General features: G+C 37.1%; 1 protein-coding gene across 5 annotated transcripts in view; it reads left to right on the forward strand.

Annotated features, from left to right (window-relative positions):
- LOC105493295 (inositol polyphosphate-4-phosphatase type II B) overlaps positions 1-27,125 on the forward strand; it is an 822,839-nt gene that overhangs the window by 269,926 nt on the left and 525,788 nt on the right. Inside the window, exon 1 of one of the 5 annotated variants that reach the window (XM_011760837.3) lies at positions 9,862-9,883. The exons of the other annotated variants lie outside the window; for them this stretch is intronic. The gene's annotated coding sequence lies outside the window, so the exon portion shown is untranslated. Of the gene's footprint in view, positions 1-9,861; positions 9,884-27,125 lie in introns of those variants that run through there. 5 annotated transcript variants of the gene reach the window in all.

The raw sequence follows: 27,125 nt of genomic DNA on the forward strand, positions 1-27,125 counted from the left end.
GTGATTTCCAATCAGAATAAGGGAGAAAAAGCCAGCGTTTATCAAGTTCAAGGCACTATTCTATACAACCCACAAAAGCAAACTCAATTCTAAAGATGGATACATATATCATGCCCCTTTTACATATGAGAAAAGCTAACACTGAAGGCTGAAATAACACGTAAGTTCTTACAACTGGTAAATGATAAAGCTGGGACTTTGTGCTGACTTTCATATGGTAAAATGCCTTTCACAATACAACCAGTCTCAATCCATGACTCCGTGAATTATTTTCTTCTTTCTCTTCCCATTTATATTTCCCCTAATAGACAGAAAAACCCTTCTAGGACAGGAATTGTGTTATGTGATTGTATGTTGTTCATAGAGAATAGCATAGAATTCGACATTAAAAAATGAACTAATTTTTTTTTTGGCAGAAAAAGCATACAATGGTACCTTACTGAGTATCTCTTCCTAAATCTGCCATCAGTGATCTCATGTTGGTAATTTGAAATTTGACATGATAGGAGGATTTTCACCACAGACACTGAATACTACACATCAAGGCTTGATTTATTGTTTTCTTGATTATCTAGACTTAAGGAAATGATGAACGGTATGTTGATCATGCAGATTAAATGTAAAAGTGTTTAGTAGCACAAAAAACGTGCATATAGCTGAATTGTAGTTATACGTTGGTATGGATACAAGAATAGGCACAAATCTAGGGAAGCATTATTTAAGCGGTCAGTGACTATGTGAAATTTAATAGACTATTGGATACTTTATTACTTGTAAATTATGTGCTACCTCTGTATCTGTAAGATTTATAATAAATGTACATATTTATGTTTACATGCCTATGTGTGTGTGGATGTGGACACATCACTCTTATTACAAGTTACTAGTTTCTTTATAGCTTTTTAAATAAAATGTTTACAAACAGCATAAACCTTACCATGGAAAATGTAGCACATTCTGCTGATATCTGGAAGGTGTGTTAAATACCATTATGTTTGAACTGTTCCTTGTATTTAAACATTCTAGATTTGGGTTTGATATGTGTATTGTAGTGGGTGTAGAGGGATCAGATGATAGGTTGTAGTGCAAATGCTTGAGTGTCATTGCAAACTACAGGTGTGCTTTTGGTTTAAAAGGTGTGAGTGAAAGGGCCTTATAAATGACTTTTTTTTCCCCCCTTGGTGATATGATTATATGATTTTCTTTTATGGTGTTGGTATTTCTACTTTAAGTTATCCATAATTATTATCTCCATTGTCAATAGATATTTCTCATACTACATTTTTTATATATTATTTTCAAGTGGAATCCATGGTGCAGAGAAGGAAGTTAAAAAGCATGTTAGGAAAAACAATTGGTCATAATGTAGAAAGACATGCCTATGATCTTACCAGGTAGATTGCATCATGTTGAGGTAAAAGGCAACTTTTTATTTAAAAAATACCTGTTCTTGAAAGGTAAGTGAAGTTGTACTTTGGGATTAGTAGACACCATTTCCAAAGAATAAACACTTTTATTTCTGCCCTTTACGATTCTGGAACATTCCTCTACTAGAATGCAATTCTACTAGATCAGGAATGTTTCCCTGCTTTTTTCACTGCCATATCCCAGCACCAAGTAAATATTTGGTGCATATCAGAAGCTCAATAAATATTTACTAAATAAATGAATTAGCCCCAGGCAGATATTGAGTGGAAATACAGCAGTGTTACAGGTGGGCTATTGGGAAATCAACAAAGATATCTAGGCTAGTTAAAATGCATTTGAACGTGGACCCTACAACATGGTGTATTTGTATCAGCTATGAAAGGGCACAGGTGGGAATTCAATCTCTTAAGTATAACCTGAGCACAGACAATATGTGATTTTGCACATAGAACCTTGAGTTACTTGAGTAGGTAGGTAATATTTACAGTAACCAGAGGGTAAAAAGGGTGTAATGGTAGAGTGTAATTATCATAGTTTCTTTTTTGTGACATGGCATTGTATATGTCATATTTGTACTAGTTCTGATTTCATGTCAGCTTTTCAGGACGATCTATATTGACATGGGCATGAAATTGAAGCAGATGATACTAGCCAGTAATAGTAATATTCAGTGTTTTCAGTATGCCAACCCTATCCTAAGCACTTTACACTCATCTCATTATCTCATTTAATACTGACAAAGGCTTTGTGAACTACCTATTCTGATTATTTAATCGTATTGATGAGGAATGAGGAACTCAGAGGTGTTTACATTATTATTGTCTTCCTTGTAGAACTTTTAAATTCATGATATAGCAGCAACAGAAATATATCAGACAGATAGTAAGGTATGGTGGAGAAAGTAGAAGGCTTATAGAATTAGCTAATTAATCTTTGTCAACTCACAACCCACCCTGGACCTCAGTCTTCTCATCTGTAAAATGACAACAGGTCTTCAAAAATTCTCTGTAGTTTGAAAAAACATTTCTGTGACTCTTGTTTTGATTTCTTTTATTGAGTGAGTTCATCTATTCTTTCTGTCCAATGGAAACTTTTGTTCTTCATTCCCCATCCCCCCTTTTTTTTCTTTTTTTCCTTTTGTTTGGCCTCTCATCACGATTTCACTGCAATATGTATCAAACGGGATTTGGGACTAAACTCAGAGCCGAATAACATGGTTAACATTTTCTAAGGGCAACCTTATTTCATGGTAAATTTTCCTTCTTTTGCTCTTTATAAGAATTGAAAATCAGTTCAGCCAGTTTAAGGATTAACAGTGCTCTTGTTGGATAGCTCGAGATGCTCAGTGCTAGCGAAATGTTATTTAGGGAAACTGTTCTGGTTTCAACTAAACCTACATTTTCATTCATTCATTCATCCAGGCATTCCTTCACCCAGCCACATAATAAACATGCACTGAGGCCTGCCTATTTGAGTCTTCATTCATAGTTGGTCACAATGAGTGTTACCTGCCTTCCCTTTAGGGAGCTATGCAGCTGAAGGCAGGGTACCACTGTATAAACAAACAAACAAAGGTAGGGTAGCATGTTGAAGTAAGTGCTGTATAAGAAGCATGTACTAGTTATTATGGCGATATGAGAAAACTTGTTGAATTCTTACTAAAAGAGTCAGGGAAACTTTATTGAGGAGAAGATAGTTATATTCAATTCTGACAATTTTGAAAAGTATTCTGTTGATACATTGGTAATTTTCTGTCCCCCAGTGACAGCATAACAGAAAGTGACATGATAACATGGGGTTTCAGGGGAAACTCACTCTGTAAGCTTCAAGTAACTTTCTCTGGCCAGGGTAAGGCTGAAAGTGACTCAAGACAGCATTTAATGTTAGTAGGGCCTAGTCATAATGCCCACATGAGAGAGAAAATAACTGCACAGAATTCTGAAGGAAGAGAGACCATGATGGGTTGTAGCAGTGTGAGGAAACTTGGAGGGAGTGAGGGATTTTAATTAGACCTTAAGCAGACAGAGGATTGTCAGAGATTTTAGTTCAGGAGACAGAGTAAGGAGGCTGAAGAATATTCCATGTTGAGATTAGAGTATAGAGGAGGAAACCAGTTCCCTCCATGAGTTTGTAACTGTGGAAGACTAGCTTTACTGGAGTGGAAAACTTAGCTGGAAACAGCTGGATATAATGTTGGAAATGGATGAGTCCAAATTTTGTAATGTCTTGATAGTCTTATTAAGGCTTTTGGTGTTGATGAATGCAACAGTCCAAGAGTTAAATGGTTTGAGTTAGAATTTTAGCAGTGGTACTTTTTACCCTTTGACCTCTGTTGTGGATAATGTCATATTTCCCCATCATTTTATTTCAGACAATCAAGTAAAATAATATATATAATAAAGTAATTTGTATATTATAGAATTCTATGCAAATAAATAGATATATAAGTAGCCAAGAAGTTTTAAGTAGAGAGATATGAGAAGATTGGAGAATGTAAACTGTCAATGGAATACAAGGTAGATTTGATGAGGAAGAGAATAAAGTCAGGAAAACAGGCAGTGGTGGCAGTAATCCAATATTGGGGAATGTATTCAGTGATGTTTTTGGTGACTGTGCTTAAGCTAAACTTGGTCAATGTGTGATTTAGCACAAGGAACCTCTAATGATGTGCTAATTCCCCACCATGCACCTGCATCCTTTTACCAAACTAATATGGCCCAGCCCAAAGGTAATAGATGAAAGTTTCTAAAAATGCAACTTGAGGGTGGGAAGCTGACAGATACTCTATTTTAGCACAGTAAGATTTAGAAATAGGCAATAGAGATAACTTATCTCTGAGCCAGGTATATGATTGATTTTATGAATTTTCTTCTATGAGCTAGAAAACCATGATATTCTGACTCAAGAACAAAATTCTCCTCTTCCTGCTGTACTATTTTATGTCTCTGATATGAATGCAAGACCCAAATGGTTGTGGGTCTTTGAGTATGGAAGAGAGGGAAGGGGTTTTTTAAAAGAATAAAGGAACTGGGTAGCACAAAGTGCCATGATGTGACTTGGCTCTGTGTCTCACCCAAATCTCATGTCCAGTGTTGGGTGAGGGACCTGGTGGGAAGTGAATGGATCACGGGGGTGATTGCCCCCTTGCTGTTCTTGTGATAGTGAGATATGGTTGTTTAAAGGTGTATGGCACGTTCCCTCTTAGCTCTCTCTCTCTCTCACTCTCTCTGTCCTCTGCTCTGCCATGGTAAGATGTCCTCGCTTCCCCTTCACTGCTCTGCCATGATTATAAGTTTCCCAAGGTCTCCCAGCCATGCTTGCTGTAGCCTGTGGAAATATGAATCAATTAAACCTGTTTTCTTCATAAATTACTCAGTCTTAGGTAGTTCTGTAAAGAACTATTGTAATACGTACAAGAGAATTGTAGGGATAGAAGGATATATATTTATGTGTTTATACATATATATTTATCTATAATATATAAAAGCATATATATGTATATGTATTCACATCTATCTAGTACCTATTTAATGCTTGTTAGCTATTCATTGAATATTTACTGAATCTCAACCATGGTACTCCTAAACATGGAAGGTAATTATTATTTTTCTCACATTGTACAATTAAAGAGGGGTACTGAGAATGTAAGGTTCTAATCAAAGAGTTAATAAGACATCATTAACTTATTATCTTTTATCTGGGAGCATTCTCACTCAGAAAAAAAATTCTGTTTTCTGAAAAATTTCAGATCACTAAATTCGTGTTCATTTCTCTCTATCCATTCTAATTCTAATACAAACTGAGAATCAGAGTCATTTTCTATAAATAATAACATGCAAATTTCTCACTGATTTGTGCTTTTGTCAAAATATAGTGTTGTGATTGTTAGAAGCAATGTTGTGGTTGTATTTGGTGTCTTTCCAACTTCCCACCAACTCGTCAGTATCCTTAAGAGACTACTACACCAGTGTCAGTGTAACTTCTCACTTCTTACTGGAGAAGCATTCAGGAATGTAGATATCCCACAGCTCTCTCCACCGGTACACCTTGTTCTCAGGTTGTTTCTGCGGGGGACACAAATGTGCCAATACTCAGCACTTCTCAGGATACTTGAGGTAAAATCATACCCTTTCACTTTAGCTGTTGAGCAGAATTTCATAGTTTTACATGCCAGTTGTACAAAGCTTTATAGGCTTAATTGAATTCAACAACAGAGCAGTATGACAAGCAATCTTCAAAGACACAAAAGGCTTTGGAAAGAGAAGATAAAAGTAATGAAACCTATTACAGACAATCCAAGAAAATGAATCTTTAGCATTGACTGTCTATGGAGCAACAATACGCAACTGAAGAATGGAAAAAGTGGCAAAATATTCACAAACATACTTTAGTAGCCCTGGTACAAACCAAAAAAGCAATTCATTCATTTATTCACTGATTTATTTAATTTGCAAATACTTACTGAGTGCTTTCTATATATCAGGCACTATTAAATACTGAATAACAACATAGCCTTCAAAAATACCAGTTGGCTAAAATATGGGTCTTAAAAAAATAAATACCTGGTGCTCTATTTCCTTTTGGAATAATCTGATTCAAATTGACTCTTTGCCATTCCTTGCCAAAACCCTCAAAATATCATTTTATTTAATTCCATAATTGCTAGCAAAACTTACTTTTTCACTTGTTGGGTCAACGTTTCCAGTCTATAGATGGATATGAAATAATATAATTTTTTGCTTTTTTATTGCAAGGAGATAATTATGCCACTTATGCAAGAGTTTATAAAGACTGAGCACATGTAGTAAGAATAAACTATTGTTATTAAGTGAAACTCAGAACAAAGTTTCTCCAGCATTTATGATTATATATAATAATTACTGGCCTACTTTAAGGATAAATGTTAATCAGTATATGTGAATAATGATTAGCTGACTTCTTTCGAATAACCAAATTAAATGGAAGTTAATGGATAGGTTAATTTGCTTGACTACAGTAATCATTTCACTGTATACATGTATATCAAAACATCAAGTTGTACATCTTTATACAAATTTTAAAAAAAATTTTAAATTGCTCAGGATAACTAGGTTGCTGGGGTTATAAGTCAAGGTGTGCGATCCAGATTAAAAATGAGTGGGAGGAAGAGAAGAGAAAAATGAAGAAGGCAGGAGCTGTGTGGATTGGAAGCTTTTCTGGGGGTGCCAAGGCCCCCTTCCTCTTTTCCCTCTTCACCCTCTGCCCCACTCCATGCTCTGTCTTTTTTGTTTGTTTGTTTGTTTGTTTGAGAAACAGCAAAAAATTGAGTGAGGACTCCTGGAAATCTTTGGGATAGTCTCATGAAAGGGTAATTTCATGAGGTAGGGGCAGGGTCACAAAAGGATACTTTTTCATGGGAACCAGGGAGAAAAACAGCAAGGCAATTATAAGATGCAACCATAGAATAAGAAAGAAGGTCTGATGGTAGACTTTGGGTTTTTATAGGGTAAAATATTAATATGTCTTTCTTTAGGGGTGAAAGGGGGGTTGATGAGATGTAGCAGAAAAGAAATTAGACTTGATGTGAAAGGAGAAGGGAAGTAAAATTCATTAACATTTGGGTTGGGTGTGCTACAAGTATGCAATGGGTGGTGAAATCTATGATTCTGAGTTCATCTGAGGTTTGTAAAAGAATTTTGTTATATGAAAAAAACAACTAAAATGACTTAGATTGTTTAAAAATTGTTAATGAATTTTTTATTCTTCTTTAAATATAGTTTAAATGGCTTAATTATAGAGCATCTTCTGGGTGTTAGGTTTCCTATCAAGTTCAGAATCAAATCAGATCATGCCTTCATGTAGCTTATAGTCAATTGTAGGGTATTATCTTCCCACTCAAATTAACTAAAAATTATTTTTTTAAACTTTCAATTTGTATTTTATTACTCCCCCACCCAATTAAAACACTTTAAGAAATGTTACCCCTATTACTTCCCAATGGAAAAAAATACAGTAAAATATTACTTAATTTTTATAATGTGCTGAAAATTTTCAGTGGCTCTAGGAACAAGTGTAATAAGAGCTGTAAGTTAATTTTCAAATGATTGTTCAGGGATTTTTTAAAAAGAGGAAGAATATGAAGCTCTTGGGATATGGTTGTTTAGCAAGAGAACATATTGTTAGTGTCATTGAAACTCACTTTATTATTGAGTATGAAATGAAATACATAAAGAAGCAATATTAGTTTATTTCTATTGGTTCATAGACACTGAAAAATGATGTGACTTCTTAAGTATGTATTGTTATTCTCAATAGGGAAGCACAAACTAATTTTTCTCTTTAGTTTTATTTATTCCCTACTTCCTGCATTTTGGAAGAGGCGTTCTTGTTGATTCTTGCACCTAGCTACTCAACTAAGGCAATAAATTTTATTGGCGGAGGAATGGAAGAAAAATAATGTTGATTTTATTTTATTACCTATGTATTTTGTAACACAGAAAATTTATGTATGAGAGATGGCATTTGTTAAGTATATGAATTTTTAATGTATCTAATCACTGTATTCTTTGTCAGTGGTAAGAGGAAAGCATCCTTCAATTTTTATGTGGACTTTTGTTTTATATGAAAGTTTTTCAGGGAAGAAAGCACAGATTCAATGAGCTATCAGAATGCAAATTTGGATGTTAGTGATAACTTTTACATTGAAATGAATCTTCTTAGAATATAATCCTCAATTTTGAGTTATCTATACCTTAGAGAAATTTTTACAACTACATTGCAGGGAAAGGAGCTAATCACCAGTGTACATGGTGTTAATGGTAGAGATCCCGTTAGAGACTGCCTGAGTTTCAGTCCTGTCTCTTTTGCCTAGTTTCTCCCTTCTATAAAGTAGTCATGATAACAGAGTTCACCTCATAAGCATGTTTGTTATGCAAATTCAGTGATTTAACCTTTATAAAACACTTAGAACAGGCTTGGCACACACTTAGCACTACATGGTTGACTGTTAATAAGCAAAAGCAAGTAAACCACTCCTTTGTGGGGTAGAAACATATTTCAACATAGAGAGGAATATGTTGTTTTTAGCAAAAAAAAAAAAAAAAAAAATTCCATGTATATTTGCAGTGGTAGATACTTTGTTGTTCATTTGCTTTTCATTTTTGTGTACTGGTTTCCAGTAATGTGATATTTTTATATTATATTTCTTAGATGCTGAGATTATGCCAAGAACTTTTGTTTCTACTTTTTTTCTTTTTGAGTTTGCTATATATTTTACAACTTGAACATGGCAGATGGTTTACAGTGCTACATAAGAAGGACTTTTTTCTAATAATGTTTTCATTAGGAAATTGGCTCTGCTGTGATGGTAATAAATGGTGTAGCATTGCTGAGAAACTGATATTGTCTGTTCTACAAACCTATGACATTGAACAAACAATGGACAGAATTATCCTTCACCTTTCCTAAATACAAGGCCAAAATTAAGATAAAGGAAGGCTATGTAGTTTTCCCCTTTCTTCTTGCCATCCAGCGGCCATCTAGAATTTGTAAGGCAGAAAGACAGTCTGTGTATGTGTGTACAATTGGGTGCAATGTGGCAAATATTATTTCCCATTATTATTTATACAGGCTAAAAATTTACATGGTATATTTAAGTAATTCATCAATCTTATCTCTGATTTATCTAAAACATTTTAGGTAAACATCACAATGTTTAGTTTAAATTCTAGTCTCAGCAGTTACATTTGAAAAGGTTAAGTCTTATGACTTGTTGGTATTAATAATCCATTTGCAATTACCATACTAATTTGTTCCATATGCCTATAAAATATTTCTCTGAGCTACTAAATTGTCACCTACTGAGAAGTTAAAAATATTTATTTGATACTTTTTCCAACAGAGAAGCAATTCTGCTTCAAGCCTGAGTGGTGCTAAATTGTATTTTGAAGTATATCCTATCAAGTAATATCATCTTCATAGCTGTTAATTATATCCGTGATTATCTAACAGGATTATTAATGTATTTTTTTCTGCTCTTAATATATCAATGATGGCAAAGAGACTTTTTTTTGAGACTTGTCACTTTTCTAATTTGGATATTTTTGGAAAAATACGTTAAGTACTCAGGTTTCATTAACTTCTTAGGGATACTTAGATACGTATATGATATAAAGGAAAGTGAATAAGGAAATTGTGATGATAACAATGAAGTCTGATATCTAAATCTTTTCCTTATTATTCATTTAATTGTTGCTTAAACATTTCTAAATCTTATTTGTATATGAGGGAAAACAGGAAGAGTTCCATGCCAGCAAGCCGATTTCTGGGTGATTCAAGTATTCAGGTAGTTCTGTGGCAGACTTTGGACCTTGGTAAGTCACCAGAAGTGACGAAGCTTCAGGTCTTACAAAGTAAGGCCAGAGTTGGGAAACACCTTGAAAATGAAAGAAACGACTTGAGAAAAAGAACTTCCTTGGTAAGATCAGACTGTTCTTTCTCCCTGTAATTTATAGTTCTGTTCAGCAGCAAATAGAAAAACAATAAAATAAAATAAGAAAGGAAAAGGGGAAAGAATAATCAAAGTCAAACTAGAATCAGAGGGAAAGAATGCAGAGGGAAAAGTTTCAGCCTTGAGCTCACGGTCTCTCCCAGTTTAGCTCTGGAACTGTAATCCTTTAATTGAAGCCTTGCTCTGTTCCAAAGCATTCAACTCTTATTAACAAATCTCATGAACTATTTGGAAAATATGATTGTTTGAGCCAACCAATGTCTTAGGTAAATTTGTGTTTTAATTGCAAGAAGCTAGAGTATGCTTTGAGACTACTTGAATTGGAAATGGTTTTCTTTTTTTCTTATTCTTTTACAGGAGCATAAGTAAATAAAGAGCAATAATGGAAACCTTCCTTAGAGTATGTAATGAACTACAGTTAGAGAATTATTTAAGAATGTGATTACTTTGACTGTAGTCATTTACAAAGTGCTGTGTTTATGTAGGAGATACGCTTTTTAAAGTGTACTTTTTCCAATATGTATCTATCTATTTCATGGTTATTACAGGTATCAGAAATAAGAAAAAATATTTATTGAGATAAACTTACTTATTTCAGCATATATCTATTCAACATTCTCATGTATTACCTAAAATGAGAGATATTTTTCTTTTTCATTCTACCTTTTCTACAGAGGGGCTGAGCCTCCCTGCTTCTTTTAACTTCATCATCTTCTTTTATCAGAAGGCTGAAGGGGGAGATGACGAGCTAAAGAACAACTTTCAGCACCCACTGGGAGGGAACTACTAGAAGAGTGACTAGTTGTAGTTAGCGATCAGCAACATCTGCCCTGTCCCTCCTTTCCTGTCGGGGCAGCTATGCCCTCTGACCCAGGGTGTGAGGTGATGGATCAACGGCCCACCCTCTGAGCTAACCTCAGTTGTGTTGCTGTGTATGGATTCGAGTTAATTCAAAAGACGATGTACTTCTACAGTGTAGTTATTCAGAATGCAACACTTTTGCCAATTTATATAGGAAATGAAGACTGAAATCTCTAGCTCCTGACTGCTCTTAAAATAGGCTGAGAGACCTAGTGAAAATTAAATTACTTATAACAATGTCTTTCCCATCTAACCTATATATAAATATTTGAATGTGCAGGATCAGATACCTGATCTGTAAAAGGATAGCGTTTGAGGGGACGGTCTCTGAGATGACCGGGCTCTGACAATCAATCACGTGACTATCAAAAACCTTACAAGACTCTGAACATAGTCCTTCTATAGAAAGCCCAATGGAACTCACAGATGAAAAGAGAGCTTCACTTATTCTTTTGCTTTTTTTAAAAAAATGAGCTGGTTATAACTTTGCACATAAGTCTAATTGTGTACTTAGAAACTGATAGTAATAGAGGTTTACAGTTCTTTTTAACCTCTTGGAGAGTCCCAGTACACATAGAACATTATATGGGCCAAAGAAACTTCTGAACCTAGAAGTGGGGTTTAAATACTGATTCTGCCTTTTACTGGCTTTGTAACACTGGAAAAGTTACATATTCTCTGTAAACCAAGTGTCACATCAAATAACGCAGTCATTCCTATGTGTTATCCCTGTGTCCCAGATAGCAATCTCACCTTTTCTGCTGCCTGCTAGACATTCTGTTTAGGATATCTCAATAATACCTTCAAATATCTGCCTAAAACAGAACTCCCTTCTTTGAAAGGATCACATTCCTTCTCCTTCCATTGACTCACCTTCTGCATAGACACCCAGGTGCCCAGTTTAGTAAATAAGAATCTTTTTTCCCCTCCTTTTACATCTCCTTCACATTCAATGAGTGCAAAAATAATTTTCATTATTCTTCATCTTATTTCTGTGTTCACTTTTCTTTTCTCCATTTCTATGGTCATTACCCTGGTTGAGATTATTATGACTATGTGCCTGAAATAATGTAATAGATCACTTACAGGCATCAATGCCTTCCACAGCTTTCATTTCCACCCCCTTCATTTTGTATACTACCTTCTGCTGCCAGTTTAATCTCCTTGAGGCACAGTTTTCATCCTGTCATTTTTTCTTCTTAAAAGTCTTTAAATGGATCTCTTTTTGTGAACTGAATGAAGGCCAAACTGAAAGTGCCTCTAACACATATGAGTATACATACCTTGGTGTGTCTCTTATACTAGGTCGATGAGGCTCTGACAATCGATGCACTTTCTCTGATTTTTTTCATATTTAAATTCAGTTTTGCATTTTTGGCAAGGATACCAAAAAGTGAGGTTGTGACCTTCTCAACATATCTTATCCAAAGACTCTTGATGTCAATTTATTCCATTACTGAAAATGTTAACTTTGATCCCTTGGGGAGGGTGGCATTTGCCAGATTTCTTCCCTACAAAGGCACTATATTTCTTTGTACTCTGTAAGTGTCTCATGGGGAAATAATTTGAGAGAATTTAAATATCCTGTAATTTATCACACCTTTGCCACTAATTTTAGCATCCATTAATGATTCTTGCCTGAAACAACTATTACTGTGGTGTTTGCCAAATAGTAATTTTCTGGTTCAGCAATTCCTTAACTTAGATACAAGTTGTAGTTTTATAGTAAGGGAAAGTTTTCTTTTCTCCTTTATTTATTTATTCATGCATTCATTCATTCATTTGTTCACTTATTTATGTTAGTACAGACACATGAATCCTTATGTTATTCTATGGGTTATAATCCATTATGATCAAGATTTATTTTGTTATTCAGTGTTTCCATATTTGACCTTTAGGATCACCAATCAAGTTGGCTACTTTGTCTTTTTGAAATGTGCCTATTCTTTCTTTTTTAACTCTTTTGTATTTTCTTTTTCTTTTTTTTTTTTTTTTTTGAGACGGAGTCTCGCTCTGTCACCCAGGCTGGAGTGCTGTGGCCGGATCTCAGCTCACTGCAAGCTCCGCCTCCCGGGTTCACGCCATTCTCCTGCCTCAGCCTCCCAAGTAGCCCGGACTACAGGCGCCCGCCACCTCGCCCGGCTAGTTTTTTTTTTTGTATTTTTTAGTAGAGACGGGGTTTCACCGTGTTAGCCAGGATGGTCTCGATCTCCTGACCTCGTGATCCACCCGTCTCGGCCTCCCAAAGTGCTGGGATTACAGGCTTGAGCCACCGCGCCCGGCAACTCTTTTGTATTTTCTAGAACAAAATATTTCAGGCTCATCTTATTTTTTTCTCCTTCAGCCTTGGATTCAGCTGTTTCTCCAAAGAGCCATAGTTTTCTTATGTTGGAGAGTGGTATTTAGAAACCAAAGTCTGGGAATCTGTTGGGCTCATTGATGTGAGGGCATCCAGAATACCTGACCAGTACTCATGAAAATTGTCAAGGTCAGAAAACATGAAGAAAGACTGAGGAACTGTTTCATATTAAAGGAGACTAAGGAAATATGACAACTAAATGCAAGGTGTGTTTTCGGATTGGATCCTGATCCAAAAAAGAGCATTGGTGGAACAATTGGAGAAATTTGAATATGTTCTATAGATTAAGTAATATTCCATATTATATTATAATCTTATACATTTTATCCATACCAGAGACTGATTTAAGAAAAATCAGATTAATTCCTGACCTGAAAATAATATGAGAGTGCCTGAGTCACTCCATTTTTTTAAATTCACTACTGGACTCCTCCCATTACTTACAGTAATATTTTTCAAAGTATGATCCATGAACAACCTGCATCAGACATTCCATATTAAAAATGTAAAGTTTGGAAATTTAAAGCCCAAAGTCTGGGCTCCATCAAAAAGTTGCTGAGTCTTAATTTACAGGTAAGAGAGTCCCCAAAATTTCTGTTCAGATAATTTTCATGTGTCCTACTGTTTGAGGACTACTGGCCTAGGCCTTTATCAGTATACTTCAATCCAAGATATTTATGGGAGCATCCAGTCTTCCATGGTCTGGTTCCTATTAATTTCTGAGTTTCTTTTTTTTTTGTTTTCCACTCCTTAAGGCACTACATTTTTCTACTATAAATTCCTGTACCCCCCTGCTTATGCCTTGCTATTTCACTTGTTTATACCTTTATCATTTTCTCTGCCTGACATAACTGTCCCGCCTTACTTCACTTGATCCACTCACAAATCTATTTTAAGTCCTCATGGAGGTGTTCTCTGCTCCACGCCTTCCTGGCTTCCCCAGGTAAACTGCAAGCCTCACATTACGCACCAGGGAGTTCTGTTACCACAAAGGACTATGAATAAGCTTTGTTAGCATGCTTGCACATAGTTCCTATTCAGTAAAGTTTTAGCAAAATGGGTTAATAACTAACTGACTTGCGGGAAGTTTCTATATGGATTGTATCTACTATCTTTTGTTGTGTGAGAAATCATTACTAAATTTAGGGGCTTGAAATAACAACTGTTTGGCTCATAAACCTGTGGGTTGGAAATTTGGTCTAGAATCAGCTAGGCAGTTTTTCTGTTGATACAATTGGACTAACCCATGTGTCTGTGGGCAGCTGCTGGTCAGTGAAAAGGCTCTGCTTCTGGGGATTGGCTGACTGTTGGGTAGAGTCATAGCCATAGTTGTGCCATAAACCTTCCTCTGGAAGGCTAGACTGGACTTGGGCTTGAGCAAATGGAGGTGGCGGATTCTCAGAAAGAGATGGAGAGGGAGAAGTGAGAAAGAAACTGCAAGTTATTTTCACGCTTATGCTCAGAACTAGACAGTATCATTTCTGCCACTTTCTATGAGCCAAAGCAAGTCGCAACACCACCCCAAATTCAAGAATGGGCAAATAGACTCAGGTTCTTGATTGGAGGTACTCAAATGTTTATGGCCATTTTTGCAATCAACTCTATGGCTCTAATGCTTATGAATTGATGATTGTAATTTACAATGTAACTATAAACTGGATTCTAGTTTTCTGTTTCTATCACTGCTATTGCCTTATAGATAGGCCTCATTTCATTTTAATCTTCAAACCATTCTGTTACAAAATGTTGCTACTGCTTTTCCTGCCCTGTCACCTTATTCCCCTTCAATTTGCCTATTCTGGAGAACCCTTTGCATCTATTTATCAGAAACACAGATAAGGATGTACTATTCAATTAAATACTTGAATTTAGTTACATCTTAAAATGAAGCCAACATTCTCAGGCACAGCAAACTGTGGACTCTAAGTATGACACTGGACATGTTGCCAATAAGAAAGCACATCATTTTTGTAACCTTGATTTTTTACTTTCATTGTCAGTTTTTCTGTCTTAAAAAATTGACAAAATCCTGCTTTCATTCTGTCATATCAGTTGGCCTATTTTCTTTGTAAAAGCAGTGTTCATCTTTCTGCCTAGTAGAGGTACTCTTCACTGCTAAGCAGAACTGTCTTTAAAGTTACAGCCATCTTAGGGGCATGTCCCTTGGCCTCTTTACTGGTAGGGTGAGAGGTGCTTTGACTTAGAGTTTGTGTGTTGAACGCTAGCGTTTATTGTTGACATATGCACCTTTGTATCCCGATTTCCACAGTCAATCTGGGAAATTCAACTACACTGGCATTTAGTTTGATTTTCTTATCCACCTTGGAAAAAAGTAGCAATATCTAACATTTTGCAAATAACTTGAGAAGAGAGAATGGCGTGGAAATTATTAAGAAGACCTGTTGGTTTTCTACCCTAGGGACTTTATTTTCTTTTTTTGCCTATTATCTCTCCCTTTTTTTCCTTATGGATTCTAAATAAAACTCTCAGAAATCTTTTGTTTTCTTTAACACAAAGTGGATTTTGTGCAAGCGCTTGGGAACTGGACAATTTTGTTTTTGAACAGCGATAGGATGTCTTTCTTATTTTTCAAGGACACCTTGGCCACAAGTACTTTCCTGCTCTTGGTCTCCTTGAAGCTTGGCATCCAATCCTGGTATTCACTGAGGGGAAAAGGTCCTAGAATTTGCTCTGTGACCTGGGCTATATGGGATGTAAGTATATGTTACAAAACTTAATGCATAAATCTGCTACTTTTGATACAGTCTGGCTCATGGAGAGATGGGATTTAGCTGCTTGTAATGAGAATTTGATGTGACTGGAAATTGAACAGAAGCATCTTTTTATTGAAGGTACTGAGGCTTATAACAATCATTCAGTGGCAGAAGTCATTGTTTTTCTCATTACATTTCAACTAGAAAACCTTCCAGTGCTTCATGAGAAAATACCTATCTTTGTTCAAGCAAGAAAACACTTGGTAACTTTCCCCCTTACGTCCACTTAGAGCAAAATGATGTAGTGAGAACCCCCTACTCTACTTTAAAGATGTGCCTCAGTTTTCCTCTATGTTAAAACCTTCTTTCCTCTTCCTAGGTCAGAACTGACCTTTTATAAAATTTCACTTTTCCTGTTTTTCCCCCTGTGAGAAGTGAGGATCTTAATCAAAAGAAAAAAGGAAAAAAGAAAAAGAAAAAAGAGAAGGAAAAAATAATTCTAGACATACTACTGCTGAAGGTTTGAAATGAACATAGAAATTCTCTGCAAAAAAAATATTTTTCAGGCTTTAGACAGAACCTTTTTTACAGTGTGCACATAAACATTTCAATCTTACAGATCTTAAAAGAAGATGAGCACCCAAAACGTATTGAATTCGATATTGAATTGACGTTGAAAGAAAGACATTCTAATTTCTTGCTCCATTCACAAATCAACTTTAGAAACTTTAACAAGTCGGCCAGACACGGTGGTTCACGCCTGTAATCCCAGCACTTTGGGAGGCTGAGGCAGGTGGATCATGAGTTCAGGAGTTTGAGACCAGCCTGACCAATATGGTGAAACCCCATCTCTACTAAAAATACAAAAACATTAACCAGGTGTGGTGGCCCACACCTGTAGTCCCAGCTACTCCAGAGGCTGAGGCAGAAGAATCGCTTGAACCCGGGAGGCAGAGGTTGCAGTGAGCCGAGATCGCGCCACTATACTCCAACCTGGGCAAAGAGCGAGACTCCGTCTCAAAAAACAAACAAAAAAACAAAGAAACTTTAACAATATAACCTTTCTGCTTCAATGTTTCCATTTATAAAATGGGTATCTAGACAAGTGAAATAATTTTGTGAATTAGTTTCTTCCTCAAAAGCATTTTTTTAAATCTCAAGTCTCTTTTAAAACAGTATTATATTTTTTTCTTCCATAACAGAGACTACATCCAGAAAAAATCAGTGAGTAGAGAATTTTGTAATTATTAATTTGGTTTTCTACCACATTGAATTAAAAAATTAAATTATGATCTTTTACAGAAGTGTAAATTATACTATTAGTGAGTTTAGCTCTAAATATATTTTCTGTTACATTTAAGTGCTATCTTATTAAATACTTTTTTGAGGAATTCATAATATGGATTTGGCAGTAATTCCCTGTGGAAAAAACAAATGATAATAAAAAGGTCACTTTAGTTTTCACCAAAATGACAGTCAAGATTTTATCAATCTATGTGAGACAGGTTTTTTAAAAATTGGTAGTTGTGATGGTAAATATTGAGTGTCAACTTGACTGCATTGAAGGATGCAAAGTACTGTTCCTGGGTGTGTCTGTGGGAGTGTTGCCAAAGGAGATACATTTGAGTCGGTGCAGTGGGAGAGGCAGACCCACCTTCAGTCTGGGTGGGCACCATCTAATCAGCTGGCAGCACAGCTAGGATAAAGCAGGCAGAAGATGTTGGAAGGAGTGGACTTGCTGAGTCTTCTGAACTTCATCTTTCTCCTGTGCTGGATGTTTCCTGCCCTCGAACGTCAGACTCCATGTTTTTCAGCTTTTGGACTCTTGGACTTACACCTGTGGTTTACCAGGGCCTCTTGGGCCTTCGGCCACAGGTTGAAGGCTGCACTGTTGGCCTCACAGGTTTGGGAAGTTGAGCTGGCTTCCTTGCTCCTCAGCTTGCAGACAGCCTATTGTGGAACTTCACCTTGTGATCGTGTGAGTCAATTCTCATAATAAACTCCCCTTCATATGTACATCTATCCTATCCCTCTAGAGAACCCTGACTAATACAATAGTAGTAGTATTTGTGAGCTTTTAGAATTAAGAAGTATCTTAAATTCCACAGATGAGCTGATTGTCTTGTGCCCATGCAGTGTCTAGGCTGACCCTTTTCCTACTCAGCATGCTTAGGAGAGGCACATGGCTGAGGCAGGGAAGGAAAGCACAGGCTGTTAGCATTGAGGATTAGATCTTACTTTAGCACTTCACTTCCGTAGCAATCTCAATAGAGAAAACATGTCTTGATAAACCCCCTTCTGTGAAATTGGAGAGGAGCTATTTGTTTGTGTTTATTTCCTGCTGCTTATCTGATGTGATGTCCTGAGATGTAATGAGACTTTTAGAGATACCAGTCCTCATATACCACCTAGATGCCTCTAGGCAAGCGAGATGGACAGAATGGCATTAGCTCTATTCTTGTTGTAGATTTTTAAATTGTATAAAAACTATGTTCATGAGTGAAATGTAAATAAATAACTGAGACTTTTTTTTTCAACATATGATAATAGCAAGAAGATCAAGCAAGAATAAAGGGAAATTCAATGGCTTGCTCTTCTTATTTTTAGTATACTCTTGGCAGAATGTTCAATTTATACATTGAGAGTTTAAAGTACTTTAATGACATGTCTAGTTAAACTAGTGACATAAATAATATATATATGGTTATCATAGGTTTATGTTTAAAGGGCTATGATTACAAGATAAAGATGTGTAGAAGTGTGGGCGACACTCTAGAATTAAATCATAATATTGATAAAAACTTATGCATACAATTTGCTGTTTGCAAGCCTGCTATCATGTTTAAATAATAAAAATAGCAAGACATCCTTGCTATTTTATGCTTTTGAGTGTTATATGCTATTACATGTAAAAATGAGAGGTAATTGCCCCATTTTGCCTCTCAGTTTTTAAATGAATTTCGAGTGAATCTCAAATGAATCTCAAGTTTCATTTTTTAATGAATCTTGATTCATTAAAACAAGGTACACATTAAGAATTAAATTTAAATAATTCTCAAGCCACAAAGATAAAAGAAACAAAAGCAGAACAGTGAAAAAAACTTGCAACAGCATCACCACTCTCTGATATCTTAGGTTCTCTCAGCTTTTGATGTATGCACTACCATTTTATGACCTTATTAGTCCATATTCATTCCTTTTTATCACATTTACTGCAAATCACTTTGTTTACTACCAACTAAAAAGGAGAAGCACTGTAACAACTGAGACTGCATTAATCCTTTAACTGACACAGTTGCAAAAATTCCAGAGTTGTGTCGACTGAAATCATTGTGCACCAGACATTATTAGCATTCCTGACCTACAGTTCTCTACTTTCGGCTGCATGGAGAAGTTGGGTTTCGCAGCGTTCTACAGATGGGTGGGACTCTGTGTTTACTTCTAGTTAATAAACTGAGACAGAAGGGGATATATGTCAGTTCCAGGCTGAGGCAGTAAAAACCCCATGTAATTGTTCAGTCTTCACCTGACAGCTGATGAAGGACACATACTCCTGATGAAGCTTCAAAAAATCGAGGCTTCCTTTAACCCAGGCCTCCAGTTCCTACACATGGTAGATTTTTCCCCACCCCCACAACACCCACTGAATTATAACAAGAAGGAGAAATAAATGTATCTTGTGTTAACCCACTGAGATTTCCAGATGAATTTGTTAACAATGGCACACCATAGCCTGAATAATACCTATGGATTATAGAATTTCTTCATTTTTGGATCTATATTTATACATATTAGTAATAACTTTTTCTGAAAGAAGATCTATTTCCTCCCTAACTTTTGTTTTTTGTCTTTCTTTTTTCCTTCTTTTTGCTGCCAAAACCAAATTGGCAAAGTCTTATTTGGGGCAGGCAGGATGATTAAATTTGGAAGTCAATGAGGATGTAAGGAATTAGGTGCAGGACAAATAAGTGCTATGAATCCAGAGAACAGAGCAAGGTAAGACTGGATATCTGTCAAGCCATTACAGACAACATGGACAAGTGACCTGAGTACGCAGACTGAGCTCAAGATCTGGGGGTCAGGGTTTTGAAAAGAGCTTGGACAGAGGAATGATACCATGGTTAGAACCTGTGGGCTCTTGCAGAAGTTTGAGATGATAGGTACAGTTCAGAATTTAGAATGAAGAGTGGGACCCGTGTCTTAGGATGAAAATGGACAAATAGGATTACCATGGTTGGTACCAGAGATGCAGGTCAAGAGCTGCAAAGGAAGTAGAGCCTTAGATATAGAACTAGAAAGTGAGGTCAAAATAGAGTTAGAAACAGAGTTGACTTTGTCATTGAACAGTTCGTTTTGTGGCAGCCTTATGGCCCTCAGGGGCAAGACCAGAACCTAGAAGGGGTAATAGGTGAATGAGCACATAGATGGAACTAGAAACTCTGTAAGAACAGATATTAGAGATCATTATAGTGGGGAACCCTACCCTTTCTGATAGACCTCTTTTAGGGGGCCCAATTCCTTTTTATATGGAATATAAATTATTTTAGTTGCATCTTATATTTCATCACTCGTATTCCTTATTGTTACCTCTAGTATTTTTTCTATTTGTTAGGTATCTATAACAACTTCCGACATGTTGGAGTTAATGTTTACCAAGGCTGTATCTTAAACAGGTTTTGCACTGTAGTGTGGAACTATGCCTGGACATCGGGAGCATGTGTCTGCAGTCCTGAGTGTATTCCCAGATTCTGCCACTAACTCCTGCCCATGAACAGCCAGCTGGGCAGGTGGCCTCTCTGGCCTCAGTTTCTTCTTCGTGGAGGCTCTGTGTCTGTGTGTGAGTGGGAGGTGGGGGCTGGTAGACTAGGTGAACTTCAAGGTCTGTGTGTCTCTCCAGGTCTTTGAAGTAATTCTTTACAGTGAGTCTGACTTTCACAGAGGTTTCTTTTCTGGGAACTAAAGGAGCTTTTACATACTCTTCTTGTTCTCCTCTTATTCATGTTGCTCTTAACATCTGAGCCTAAATTTAGTTCAACTTTTATCCATTCTTTATGTTCTCCTCTCTACAACTCTTGCCCCAAATTTCCCGTCAGCTGCCCTACCCTGGAGAACTGCTGGCCTTCCTTCTCCAGCATTGTCAGCAGTTGTGAGTGCTTAGAAAGATGCTCACGCCTGCACCAGCAACCCTCTCCAGGCAGCCTATTTGAAAGCATCTCTTGGGTGCAGCTGTGTGAAAAGTTGGCTAGGGATGTAATATTGGAGGTTGGCTACTAGGCCTCCAGTGGTCATGACAGGGCAGTTTTGAGGAGCAGCTTTGTGCTGTATTGATTTTGATATATCTAATAAAGAGAAGATAAAGCCTCTTCCAGCCCTCTGTCTTCTATTCTCTTGCCTGCATATATGAGGAGATAGCGAAGTTTCCTAGGTATCGGCTTAGATGATAAAAAACTGCAATAGATACTTTCCCCTGCAATTTGCATGCTGCTTTCAGGCCCCTATCCCTCCTACTGCAACTGCTAACCTTGTCTTTCTGACTCAAATTGGAAATAAAACTGTCTTAGGTGATATAAAACATTTGTTTTTCCTAAATAACACATCAGCAGGAAATCATCACATGCATACCTCCCCCTCTTCTCAAGGTTAACATCCCAGACTGGACTTATGGTCTTTTTCTCTCTGACCTGAGCTGCCTCTCCTTCCCAGGGGACCCCATTTCGGTCATTGGTACCCACTTTCATACCAGCCTCCAAGCCTCACATTCTTTCTTGATGTGTCTTTCTCCTTTATTCCCAAATCTACCCAAGTATTAAAATGTCTTCCTCTTTCCTCAAACTTCCTTTTCTTCTATTTAAATTACCATAATTCTAATCCATGTCCTCATTTTAAAAATAACAGTTTTTCTTCACTTACATATAATTAGAACTCCTGTCTGGAGTCACGGACCCAGTAATGACTTACCGTCGTTTCCAAGGAGTGATGTGGTGTTGTTCCCACACAGTTGGTGACAGTGGGAACACAGCGTACTCGGACCAAAGAAGTTTCTTGGTCTTGCTAGTATAAAAAGAAGAGACTCATGTGACTCATGCTTAGAAGCCACACCTTTGACCAACCACAGAAGATAGGACAGAACTTTCTTCTACCTAACTAAAGATCTGGGTTCTGATCGCAGCTTTGGCTCTTAGTTTGTAACACAGTGAAGTTCTGAGCCTCAGTTCCTATCAATTAAAGAGCTGGAATTTATCCCATCTTTACAATCTTGCCTCTGTACCCTCATAAGTTACCCACAGCTAAGAACTCTCCTCGCTTGCTGAAAAGATATGTATCTATCTATCTATGTACACACACACACACACACTCTCTCTCTCTCTCTCTCTCTCTCTCTCTCTCTCTTTCTGCTAGTAGACAGAAACATAGAAATGCTTTTTAAATTTTTTTAAAGCAGCTTCAAGGTTCTCACCCTATGAAAGTTAGCTCTAGAGTCTGTATAAATCAACTGTAAAATAGACATTTACAACTATTCAGTGTCTAACAAATACGCAAATACATGAGATAGACTGCATTGTAGCCAAATCTTATAGATTCTCCCTTCTTAACATCTTTCACATTTACCTCTTTTCTCCAATGCTGTAGCTGCTCTCCTTACAAATAAAAATGCTTACACCTCTCACCAGGGCTGCTGAACTAGCTTTCTAAATATGGTATCTTTGCCAAAGCTTTTTCAGTCTGCAATTTGCCCTTCACAGTGTGCCTGAGTGACCTGTAGAAGTCCCAGTGGCTACACTCTGATGGCTTGAAGCTCATCTGCAGGTTCTATTTCCCACTCTGTCTCATAACCCATCTCTTTTGGGTTGCTATGGTTCATAGCCATCCTGCAGGCTGATATTTGGATTCTTCATGGCTTTTACTTTTAACATTCTCCAGTTGGATGTGTTGGGTTCGCCTCAGCTACATGTGGTGCTTCCTGGGTGCCAGTCTTTTAAGTCCTGATCGCCTGCCATCCCCCAGGCCCTTAGGACCCCAGCATGGATGTAGTTGATGTTAAGAGAGTATATAGGAATTTGTAGACAAACAGTTTGGGGCATAGCTTTCCCACAGAGGGAATAGCATCCGCTGAAGCTCATTGGTGGTAAAAACATGGTATGTTGAATGCATCATTTTTCAAACTCTTTTTGGATGTTGTCTTTGATTACAAATATGTTGTTCATCATGAATGCAGTATACAAACATTTGTAGAAAATATTGAAAGAAAAGTTCTAACAAATAACACTCTTTTTCTCCCATTACATTAAAATGAAACTCTGACTTTGACAAACTAAATTGTTTTCACACTTTACTAAAATTCATTAGTGAAGTTGATGACACAAAGACACTAGTTTAAGGTTCAGAGTGGGTAGAGCCCAGGGTGTGAGGGGTAGTTTGATGTAAGGTGAAGCCAGAAAGGGAAGCGAAAACAAATCTCACAGTACCATGTCCAGTAGTTAAGCTTGCCTTTCATTATCCTGAAATCCACTAAAAGGTTTAAATGGGGGGCATTTGGAGGGTATGACATGAGCAGAGTTGCTTTATATTCCTACTGATTTAAGGAGATCAAGAGTAGGCATGGGAGACCAGTTAGAGGAATTTCTTTCTTTCTTTTCTTTTTTTTTTTTACTATGGCAAGTGAGAAAATAATAGTAATGGACTATGGAGTTGGTGGAGGAGATGGAAACGTGGACAATTTGAAGCTCTTTCATAGAAAACATTTGTCATTCTGGGTGATGGTGGATCTGGAATGGAAGAAAGTGGATGACTCTGGCTTTTTTCTTTTTCCTTTTTGTTGAAATGGAGTTTCACTCTTGTTGCCCAGGCTGGAGTGAAGTGAGCAGTCTCAGCTCACTGCAACCTCAGCCTTCAGGATTCAAATGATTCTTCTGCCTCACCCTCCCGAGTAGCTGGTGACTGCCACCATGCCCAGCTAGGTTTTGTATTTTTAGTAGAGACGGGGTTTCACCATGTTGGCCAGGCTGGTCTCAATCTCCTGACCTTGTGATCTGCCCACCTCGGCCTCCCAAAATGCTGGGATTACAGGCATGAGCCACCGTACCCGGCCCACCTGGCTTTTTAGCTAGTGGAATAAGACTGATGGTGCAGCCATTCATTGAGAAATGAACACGTAAGAAAATCAAGGGGAAGGTGTGTCTTGACATGGTCGTTTCCAGAAACAGACCCCAAGACAGGTCTATTAAAGCCAAGGGGATATGAAAGGGCATAGAAGGCAATCTTTTCTACAGGTTACTTTGTGGATGGTGAAGATGGAGGCGGCATCTTGAACTTAGTTTTAGATTTATTGCACTTGACGTAACTTTTCAGACATACAAATAGAGATAACAAGTTGGATATATAAATCTAGGTTTCAAAAGAGAGTGGGAATGTGGAGTCTTCTGTGTAGAGGTGTTAATGAAAGTAGTGGTTAATATTGTTTATTGGAAGAAACTACAGGGTGAGACAACAAGAGAGCTGACTCAGCTCTGAGAAATCTGGACATTGAGGGCCAACTAAGGGAATTTGGTACTAAAAAGAAAGCTGAGAGGAGTTTTAGACAAATAGAACAGAAACCAGAAAAATCCAAGCCTTAAACACCAAGGGAAGATAATAGGGTAATACTTAGAGAAGGAAGGAGAGGTCTTCAGACTACCGTATTGCTTAGAGGACTGAAAATGTCTATTGTATCTTGCATAATGGAAATTTATTGATCTCCAAAACGAGAGCTATTTTGGTAATGCAATGAAGGTAGGAGATATAGAGAGCATAGTGATTATGACTGGATTGTAGAGCAGGACTACCTGTGTTCAATTGTCTGTCCAAAGCTGTGCAACTTTGGGCAAGTAATTTGCCCTCTCTGAGTCTTAGTTTTCTCATCTCTAAAATTGGGATGACAATTATTCCTACCTGTAGAGTTGCTGTAATATTAAGACATAATGTAATAAAATACTTACAGCAGTGTCTGACAGATGGTAAATATTAAATGATAGCAACTGTTAATTTTATTCTTTATATTCTCAGAAAGTCAATGTTGCCTCCTTCTCCAAATTCTCTCTAATCCTTGGTATTGCACTTTCCAAGAATATTCCTAGGTTTTGGTGATATGTGACACCTACAAAAAATTAAAAAACCTACCTAATCACCAATCTGGTGTAGGAATTCATTTCTCTAAGCCTGTACTCAGATAGACAGTGCAGGGTCACAGTAAGTGACTTCTTTTTTTTTTTCTTTTTTTTTTTTTAGACTTCAAGTTTTAAGGAATTCTGTATATAATTAGGTTAGTTTACTTAATAAACTTCAAGGTTCAATATTGTGAGGATCCTGGATGAGCAGCCTCAGCATCATTGGGAAGCCAGTTAGAAATGCAGAATCTCAGGTTCTACCCAGACTTGCTAATCAGAATCTGCCCTTTAGCAAGAATTCTAGTTGATTCACACACACATCAAAATTTAAAAAGCATTGCTTTTGAGAGTTCGTTTAGCATTTCTTACACTTGGTTTTTTGCCACAAGCATTCAATTTCAAAGAGCCTCCTTACTCAAATTCTGTAAGAGTGATTACAGAGTACTTTCCACAGCTTTCCTGTGACTTTGTGGTAGAAATCCCAGGACTCTGGTTGATGCTGAGTCAATTGCTACTTCTCTGAAATAGGTCCCCTGCCACTTGACATTTATATGCCTCTGGTTCAGAACTAGAGGAGGGATTTAAACAAGGTGCAACTGTCTATTGCATCAGAGTTCAAATGAACCACAACAGGACCTAAAATATAGCCCTAGTGTCAGCTAGAGTATTTCTAACCTCAAAAATAGATAAAATTGGCTCAAATTACTATTCTATACCCTAGGGAAGTCTTATGCCTTCTTGCCATCCAATTTTTTAAAGTTTCCTATATGTAATTGACATTCTCTTGGCCATATGTCACTCTGAGCTTCTGCTTCCACTGAGTTGGTTTAGTTTATGAATCAGTTTGCCAGTCTAGCATCCTGCTACAGTTCTACTGCATGATAACACAGATACAGAGCTCAAACTTCTCTCACTTTCCAGAAAAACGAATAAACAGAAACACTCACACGAGACCTTTGTGTATATCACAAATTATAATAGGTTTGAGGAGATGGAAGGGATTTACATCACTGAAATGCAAACAATTTAAAAGTAAAACATTTAGACAATCATTATTTTAAAATGTGCTTTTGGACATTTTTACACCTTGGGACCTGGGTTCCTGCCTTGCCTCTTTACCCTCCCTCTCTCCTCCCTTTTATTTCTGTGCAGTCCCAAAAAGAAAATCACAAAAGGAAAATGGTCCCATGAGTTCTTTCCATCTTTTAGTTCACTTTAATTTAGTATTTAGGCTTCCTTTGTAAACCCAGACTCTGCTGAAGCTTTGAAAAGGCTACTTGCCACGCCATGTAACCAAAAAAGGAGTCGACTCCCTCAGAAACACATGGGTTGAGTATGGGGACAAGGGCCTCGTCCAAGGTAATTGGATGCTGTTGCCAGAGGAAGAATGTGTGCTTGCTGGGCAGTCATAAAACAACAAATGGCCACTTCATAAAACAACAAATGGTCGCTTCTTCTGGGCAGAGTCGCCTCCTCTTTCCTTTGTTTCCATGACTCTTTACAATTCCTTGGTTAGAACATTTACTAGTTTGTGTTATTACCTCCTATTTTGTATTAAGTTATTTCATATGTGCCAAGCAAACTACTTATGATTTATGTACTTTAACTCTTTCATACTCACACCACCATTAGCAAGGTAAGTATTATTTTTGTCATTTTATACTTGAGGAGACTGGAATTATGGAATTTAAGTTTTACCCATAGCGACACAGCCAGATAATTACCCAGGTAATTTATTTGCATATCTATCTCCCTAACTAGACTGGGCTTTTGTGAAAGTAAGAACCATGTTTTAATATGTGACTTTGAAGTACTTGGTCCTCTAGTACTTTGCAGGGCCTCAGTAATTGTTTGAATTGAATGAACGCTTCAAAGGTGCAAGGGATGAGAGAAAAATCTAGCTTCTTGGCAGTAAAGTTATATAATGACGAAAGTGAGAGATCAAGAGATAGGAGAGAAAACACTTGAAAAGAATTTCTATTCTGGATAAGTTCCTTATCTCAGAGAAGTTGAACTCTCCTACCTCAAAGAGATTAAAATAAAGAATAAGGTATGCCTGCCCTCTTGAGCCACTTCTCTACCAAGATTACTAACATCCTGGTTTGCTCATTTTGAGTTCACAGACCTTAATT

The sequence above is a fragment of the Macaca nemestrina genome, chromosome 3 (assembly GCF_043159975.1).
Source record: "Macaca nemestrina isolate mMacNem1 chromosome 3, mMacNem.hap1, whole genome shotgun sequence".
Classification (NCBI taxonomy): Eukaryota; Metazoa; Chordata; class Mammalia; order Primates; family Cercopithecidae; genus Macaca; species Macaca nemestrina.